The following is an 8597-nucleotide window of genomic DNA, read 5'->3' as shown; positions in this document are numbered from 1 at the left end:
AACGAGGAAGGCAGGGAAAGTAAATTGGAGCGGGGTGGGGTGGGGAAAGAAACTTTTATCTGAACTTCTCCGAGCGGCCCTCTGAGGCCAAGAGGAGGTCTCTCAGCTTGGAAACAGCCTCCACTCCCTCCTATGCTATGGAGACTCCTGGGCTGCTCAACGCTTTCTTTTCGGACCGGAGGGGAACTGGGAGGAGTCCTCGGGGCCTGTGTAAGCAGGCAGGCACAGCCCCCCCCCCCGTGCACTCGACCGAAAGTGAGGAAAGGGGTTTGGGCCAACTCAAGTGTAGCCGCAGGGCTTGCCCGGCTGTTGCGCCGCCCGAGTCTCGTCCCCCTGTCCCCCCCCCCAAACCCCCGCCACGAAGGTCGTGCCTCCAGAAACCAAGCTGGCCCGCCGGCTCCGAACCAGGGGGGAAGCTGCGGGAGCCGTGCGGGTCCCACGAGCCACGGATCACTCTCGTCCTCCGGAGGACTCCTTGGGAGACCCCACTGTTGTAAGGCTGTGGGTACTCCGCCTTGTCGAGCATCTCAAGCAGCGCCCCCGGTCTTTTGCGGGCGTCCCCGCTCTCTCGGCTGCCGGCGCGGGGCTGAGCTGACACACTCGCGCGCCTCCCCGTCCACTCACCCCCCCCGCTCCCCGCCCCCGATTTCTCCAGGGCTGCCCCCTCCCTCCTTTGTTCTCTCGACCCCGCCCTTCCCTCTCCCCGTGGCTTGCCCATTGGCTCGCGCAGCCGCCACTCGGGGGCGAGGGGCCCGCTTTGGTCCCGCTCCACGACACCAAGAAGAGGAAGAGGGGGCGAGCGCGAGAGTAGAAGAGCGAGCGAAGGAGGGAGAGAGAGAGAGCGCTCGCTCGCTCCCTCGCGCTTTCCTCCGGGCTAGAGCTTCGGCGCCAGGCAGACGCTAGGTAAGTTGCCCGCGCCTTCCGCTGCCCGAACCCGTCCGCGCCCTCGGGGAGCGGCTGAGGAGGACCAAGGAGGGAGCCTGCCTGCTGCTGCTGCGCGGGCGCTCCTGAGCCGAGGAGACAAAAGGCGGCCTCTCGCAGCCCTGGCCGCTCCCTGCCTGCCTGCCTGCCTGCCTGCCTGCCTGCCTGCCTTCCTCCTCCTTCTGGCTGCTTGGCCAGGCCCCGAGCCCGGCGTCCCGGTCGGGTAGAAACGGCGAGGGAGGAAGAGCTCGACTCCCGTCACCGCCCCCGCAGACACACACCTCGAAGGCAGGCTGCCCGCTGAGGCTTGGGGCGCTCCCGCTCTGAGCAGCCGGCCGGCGGCGGGGAGACAGAAAGAGAGGCGGGGGCGGGGGAAGAGAGCGAGCGAGAGAGAGGCGAGTCCTGGCCAAATCTTGCCGTTCGGTGGCTGAGGAGCGATTGCATCATGTTAACAGTCCCGGTTCCGGCGTGGGAGGCTCTCCGCTGGATCCTCTCAGGGCCTGCGGTCCCCTCTTGACCTGAGTTGGCTGGCTGGGCACTTCGAAAGGATGGCTGCCGCACGGCTAGAGATGGGGGTCGGGGCGTTCAGGAGTGTCAAGTCAAGACGGAGCTTCTTACCCAAGACCAAGCAATCAGTGAAACTCTCAGGAACAGTTTTCAAACAATGAGGTCCAACAACAAAAAAAAATCGAATTGTATTTAGCAGACGCGTGGGTTTTTCTGACCAGACACAGAAACACAGTTTAATCTGACACGGAACCTATTGCAGGTATCTATCTGTCTGCAGTAGGTCCTGTGTCAGAGAGAGCAACTTAATAGGTCTGAGTGTCTGGCCATATTCCCTCCCATAAATAAGTAAAAAGTTGATCGCTTGCCTTTTTCACTCCCCCGTGTTCAGTACAAATACTTATAAGAGTTTAGCAAAAGCTAGTTCTGAATGAGCCCTGCTGGAAGACAGAGAATGGGGCTTAGTCATGTCTGACTAAACTCATGTGAACTCAAGTGGGAAATGCAGCCCATTCCATAGTTCCAAAATACTAAAGAAATGGATTGGTGTGCATAATTTTTTTCCATAACTGGCCTTAATAAGTTCCTGTTACTCAGACTTATTAGCTGTCTTTTGCCTGTTGTTAGCCTGTGATGAGTAAGAATTGCTTCCAGGTGACTAGACACGGACTATTTAGCCAAGGTACCCAGTTCTTTAAAAGTTTCTGACACTCCCATGTGTTATAATTTGCTAAAAGTTGTGTATTAGTAGGTAGTTGATAAAAATATTAATGGACTTGCGTGTAAGGGTGATACTAGGATATACATTTCCCCTAAAACCAGATAGAAATCTGACAACAGAAATAAAAGACTATGGTATCTTACAATGTGGCAGATGGGAGGCAATACATTTTGCCAGGATTAATTACACTGTGGCTGGAGGACAGGTGTAAAAAATAAATCATCATCATCTTAGAACTGCAGAGCCAGAAGGGACCCTCTGTGGATCATTGAGTCCAGCCCCTGTCAAGGAATCCAACTCCCCAAATCTTTGGCTCCGCAAATGCTCAACTTCCTTGTGCCTCCAGATAACAACAACAGATGGTGGTTTCTCTTCTTTTTGGAAATAATTTTAATTTCTGTTTTCATTTATAACCATATGAAAATCTAAAGAAGAATGAAGTAACATGGTTAAGACTGGATAATATTTTAATTTGCATGTTTGATTTGAGTTTTCATAGGTTAAAAAACTACTCCATCAGACGCTGAGATGGACAGACACAAAGTGAGATAATCAGTTATAGACAGGTGTCTGTGTGCCTTCAAGTCAGTAATGATTTATATAGCGATCCTTCCCAGAGTATTTTTAGGTAGGTAATACACAGAAGTAGTTTACCATTCCCTTCCTCTGGGGGCACCCTGGCACTGTACAGCTTGCCCAAGGCCACAAAAACTGGCTCTAGACCAGGGGTCAGGGAACTTTTTTTACCTTTACCCCCCCCCCAAATAAATTATATACGCAGACATTACCCCCTTTATTTGAAAGAAAGGAAACCATACATTATTTGAATTCAAAATTTTATTGTATCTACACAGGCTGCGTACTGAACTAGCAGGATATATCCTCAGTATCAATCGCTGCCAGGCTATGTACTGAACTAGCAGGGTGCACCAGATTAAATAAAAATGTGCACTATTTTTGCTGGAACACATTGCACATCAGCCATGGTGTGGTATAGAGAGTAGTAAGGTGTCTGACGTGCCTAGCAAGTTGCATTAAATTTTTGCTAGCTCGCAGAGGATCTAATCATCATCAGTGGCTGCCAGAGTGGTGCTAGCAATGACATGCTTGCTAGAGACAGCCAAGGCAGAGGTGGTGGTTTCCTACCACTTTAATCATTCTGTGTGTGGTGTGCAAAAAGGAACAAACCAGGCTAAAGGTCATGTTACCCACTCTGGTGCCACAGCCCAACACCAAAGGACCAGTACGCTTTTTTTATCATCATCAATGGAAAACTCAGCAGTGGTCAGAGGATTGGAAAAGATCAGTCTACATCCCAGTCCCAAAGAAGGGCAGTGCCAAAGAATGCTCCAACTACCGTACAATTGCACTCATTTCACACACTAGCAAGGTTATGCTCAAAATTCTACAAGGTAGGCTTCAGCAGTATGTGGACCGAGAACTCCCAGAAGTACAAGCTGGATTTCGAAGGGGCAGAGGAACAAGAGACCAAATTGCTAACATACGCTGGATTATGGAGAAAGCCAGAGAGTTCCAGAAAAACATCTACTTCTGCTTCATAAACTATGCAAAGGCCTTTGACTGTGTGGACCACAGCAAACTATGGCAAGTCCTTAAAGAAATGGGAGTGCCTGACCACCTTATCTATCTCCTGAGAAATCTATATTTGGGACAGGAAGCAACAGTTAGAACTGGTTATGGAACAATTGTTCAAAACTGGGAAAGGAGTACGACAAGGCTGTATATTGTCTCCCTGCTTATTTAACTTATATGCAGAATACATCATGCGAAAGGCCAGACTGGAGGAATCCCATGCTGGAATTAAGATTGCCGGAAGAAATATCAACAACATCAGATATGCAGATGATACCACTCTGATGGCAGAAAGTGAGGAGGAATTAAAGAACCTCTTAAATAGGGTGAAAGAGGAGAGTGCAAAAAACGGTCTGAAGCTCAACATCAAAAAAACTAAGATCATGGCCACTGGTCCCATCACCTCTTGGCAAATAGAAGGGGAAAATATGGAGGCAGGGACAGATTTTACTTTCTTGGGCTCCATGATCACTGCAGAGGGTGACAGCAGCCATGAAATTGAAAGATGCCTGCTTCTTGGGAGGAAAGCGATGGCAAAACTAGACATCACCTTGCCAACAAAGATCCACATAGTCAAAGCTATGGTGTTTCCAGTAGTGATGTATGGAAGTGAGAGCTGGACCATAAGGAAGCCTGATGGCCAAAGAATTGATGCTTTTGAATTGTGGTGCTGGAGGAGTCTCTTGAGAGTCCCCTGGACTGCAAGGAGAACAAACCTATCCATTCTAAAGGAAATCAACCCTGAGTGCTCACTGGAAGGAGCTGAGGCTCCAATACTTTGGCCATCTCATGAGAAGGGAAAACTCTGTGGAAAAGACCCTGATGTTGGGAAAGTGTGAAGGCAAGAGGAGAAGGGGATGACAGAGGATGAGATAGTTAGACAGTGTCATCGAAGCTACCAACATGAATTTGACCCAACTCCGGGAGGCACTGGCGTGCTCTGGTCCATGGGGTCACGAAGAGTCGGACATGACTTAACGACTAAACAACAAAAACTTTTATAAAGCTTATTAAGTACATTGAAATCCTGGACTTGTTTCCTCCAAAGTAAACCACCCTCAGAAAAGCAGCTATATATAGGAGTGCAGACTTTTAATACACATTTTATACACTACATAAAGTGTATACACACATTTCACTTAATTGAAATGTAGTGTTGGAAAAGAGTTTTACAGATAGTATGACTTATCAAAGAGATAAGTAAAGCAAATTAAGTGTGGACTCTCACTAGAGGCGGTAATTCGTCCACTCCTTAAAAAGCCTAACCTGGACCCAAAGCTGGTGGTTAACTACCGACCAGCAGCGAACCTCCCTTATTTGGGCAAAGTGTTGGAGTGGGTTGCAACTCCAGGCGCTGCTGGATGAAACGGATTTTCTGGATCCATTTCAATCGGGTTTCAGGCCGGGTTTTGGCATGGAGAATGCCTTGGTTGCCTGTACGATGACCTTTGCTGGGAGAGAGACAGGGGGAGTGTGACCCTGTTGATACTCCTGGACCTCTCAGCAACTTTCGACACCATCAACCATGGTGTCCTTCTGGATAGGCTGGCTGGGTTGGGAGCACCACTTTACGGTGGTTCCACTCCTTCCTGGCTGACCGTGTCCAGAGGGTGGTGCTGGGGGACAGTTGCTCTGCCCCATGGCGGTTATGTCATGGGGTTCCTCAGGGCTCAATACTATCCCTCATGCTGTTCAACATCTAGATGAAACTGCTGGGAGAGGTCATCGGGAGGTTTGGGCTGAGGAGTCAGCAATATGCTGACGATACTCAGCTCTACCTCTCGTTTTTCACCAATCCAGGTGAGGCAGTTTCTGTGCTGAACTCGTGTCTGGATGATAATGGACTGGATGAGGGTTAATAAATTGAAACTCAGTCCAGACAAGACAGAAGTGCTGTTAGTGGGTGCTTCACCGGACAGGCTGGAGGGCCATTTCCCTACCCTGAATGGGGTTACACTCCCCCTAAGGGACAGGGTCTGCAGCTTGGGGGTGCTCCTGGACCCCAGTCTAACACTGGAAGCCCAGGTGGACTCAGTGGCCAGGGGCGCCTTACTTCAGCTGCGGAAATTATACCAGCTATGGCCCTACCTGGATGAGTGGAGTCTCATGACAGTCACACATGCACTGGTAACATCTTGCATAGATTACTGCAATGCGCTCTATATAGGGCTGCCTTTGAATACGGTCCGGTGACTGTAACTGGTCCAGAAACGAGCTGTGCAGCTGGTGAGTGGTGCGGCCGCCAGGGAACATATCAAACTGATTCTGTTTAAATTACATTGGCTACCAGTTGCTGCCCAGGCCCAATTCAAAGTGCTTGTTTTGACATATAAAGCCCTAAATGGCTTGGGCCCTGGATATCTGAAGGACCGCCTCCTTCCATATGAACCTACCCGGCAGTTAAGATCTAGCCAGGGGGCCCTTTTGAAAGAGCCGTCCCTTAAGGAAGTAAGAGGGACGGCTTGTAGACAAAGGGCCTTTTCGGCAGCTGCCCCCAGACTATGGAATGCCATCCCAACTGAGATTTGTCTGGCGCCGACGCTGATGACATTTCGGCACCAGGTCAAAACCTTCCTGTTCTAGAAGGCTTTTAATTGAAATAATATTAGCTGTGGGTCCGATGGCAATTTTTAGAGTATATATTTTCATTGTATTTTAATTGTTCTGAATTGTTATTGTATTTTAAATGTTGAGAGACCTTTGGGTAGTGTGGGCGGCATATAAATAAATAAATAAATAAGTAAATAAGTAAATAAATAAGTAAATAAAATAAATAAATTAAATAAAAGCTAAAATAACCAAACAAAAGGTATTGTACTACAGTGGCATCATGAGAAGACAAACTCACTGGAAAAGGCAGCATTGCAGGAAAAAGTGCAATGCAGTATGGAAAGAGGAAGAATGCACATGAGATGGATTGACTCAATAAAGAAAGCCACAGTCTTTGTTTGTAAGACCTTTTGTTTGGTGTTGCAGTCAAAGCAGGACCAGGAGCATAGAGACAGGGATTCAGATTTGGGGAATAAACTGTGATACTCTTGCCTGCTTTCGGGATGAGAAATAGAGAAACGCAATTGCTACATACTTCAGATGTCTTGTCCCAGATGTGTCGGTTGTCTTTTACTAGGTGTTCACTGTTAGCGAGACTCTTCTAAATATTCTGGTTCTGCCCAGTGCAAATTCTGCATCTAAACAGAATCTTGAAGTACTTCCTCTTCTCAGCAGAAACTGCAGAGTTAAATGCAGTGGAGATTAAATTTGGAAGGTTACTTTTTTCATGGTTTTATGAAAGAGTCGAGTCTCTTTCTGCCTCTTTCTTTGTGTCTCTGTCGTCTCTGTCTCTCTGTCTCTGTCTCTGTCTCTCTCTCTCTCTCTCTCTCTCACACACACACACACACACTCCCTAAATTTTCAACAATCAGTTGCTTCAGGTCAGTATGTCATGTTTCCTCTCATTACATTTAAACAAGCTTGATGAAACCACCCGGTTCCTCTCTTACACCTTCCTTCCCGCCTTAATTGGAGCCTTCTCTCCTTGCAGTCATATCCTTTTTTCATGGTTTTATGAAAGTCAATCTCTCTCACACACATACACTCTCCCTCCCTCCCTCCCTCCCTAAATTTTGTACAATCTTACCTTTAAACAAGCTTGATGAATCCACCCGTCCCTCTCTCGTACTTTCCTTCCCGCCTTAATTGGAGCTTTCCAGCTCCAGCGGATGTAGTTATTCACAAGCCGGATTGACTGCCCCCGGCTGTTCTACAGCCGTAAACAGTAAAGCAGCTTTATCTCTGATCTCTAAAAGAACTGATTTACAAGTGCCGCAACCAAGGAAGGTAGCAGGGATAGGTGGCTTAAAGTTTGAGGTTTGGCTGCAGGGGGTGGGGGTGGGGAGGTAGTGCTCTGCTAATTACCCCCAGGATTTTCATTTTTATCACATTTAAGGTAATTTACCCCTGTTCCTTGACCACTGCTCTAGACAGATAGACAGTGAATATTCCATTTTTGTTCAGAGATAAGTGTGTGTGTGTGTGTGTGTGTGTACACATGGGCATACATACTATAAAAAGATAGATATATGGGGTTATAGTTTATGCACACTAGATTGACAGTGGGTTACGTTATGTTCTTTCAACCTTTTGGGGGAAAATTAATTCCTGTTTTTAATACCATGTGCGACACTATACATCTACTGTATGAAAATCCATTGAAGAATGAAGTAGAATGGTTAAGATTACTTGAATGGAAGCACAGCTTGAAAGAATAGAACTTAACCAGTTAAGTGTCTGTACAGTATGTATAAACCTATACAGGTTCAGAGTGAGTGTGACACAATTAATTCTACTATTAGTGCTTGTTCTTGTCCTCCTCCAAATGCATTTTTTTCATTTTAAAAGGCAAAAAACTGCATGACTGAAAGGACTGTGGGAAAAATATTTCAGTTAATATAACTTCAAACTAAGAAAGGAAATGGCAGTATAGAATATTCCTAGATACATTTCAGCCATAGCGTCTATACTAAAAGTCTAAGTGCTGCTTCTAATTTCTTACAAAAGACACCTTGTTCTTTTCCCTCATTTAAATGTTTTCAGCGTGAGTTCCATCATCAGCAAAATATTCCATGCTTAGTATTCAATAGATAAAGCATCTGTTTTCTGCTTGGATGCCATCCCTCTGTAATTAATACATTAGTCAATAGTTCCTTTCCTTATATCATTTAAAAATATATCCCAGAAAAATATCCAGATGACTTAATAGGAATTCTTGACTTGCTATTTCTGTTATTATTCATTTTGTTTCCAAAAGGAACAAGTACATATAGCATCATCAAAAATGCTGTTAATATGTTTGACT

The 8597-nt window shown here is 46.9% G+C and overlaps 1 protein-coding gene across 5 annotated transcripts in view; it reads left to right on the top strand.

The window, feature by feature from the left end:
- Window positions 1–739: 739 nt before the first annotated feature.
- Window positions 740–8597, top strand: part of AFAP1 (actin filament associated protein 1) — an 87130-nt gene continuing 79272 nt past the window's right edge. For 4 of the 5 annotated variants that reach the window (XM_020790501.3, XM_020790498.3, XM_020790500.3 and 1 more), the window contains exon 1: window positions 740–903. The gene's annotated coding sequence lies outside the window, so the exon portion shown is untranslated. The remainder of the gene's footprint in view (window positions 904–8597) is intronic. The other variant, XM_072998421.2, reaches the window with a different exon arrangement.

This window comes from Pogona vitticeps, chromosome 4 (genome assembly GCF_051106095.1).
Source record: "Pogona vitticeps strain Pit_001003342236 chromosome 4, PviZW2.1, whole genome shotgun sequence".
In the NCBI taxonomy this organism is placed as follows: Eukaryota; Metazoa; Chordata; class Lepidosauria; order Squamata; family Agamidae; genus Pogona; species Pogona vitticeps.
This window is presented reverse-complemented; position numbering and strand designations above follow the sequence as displayed.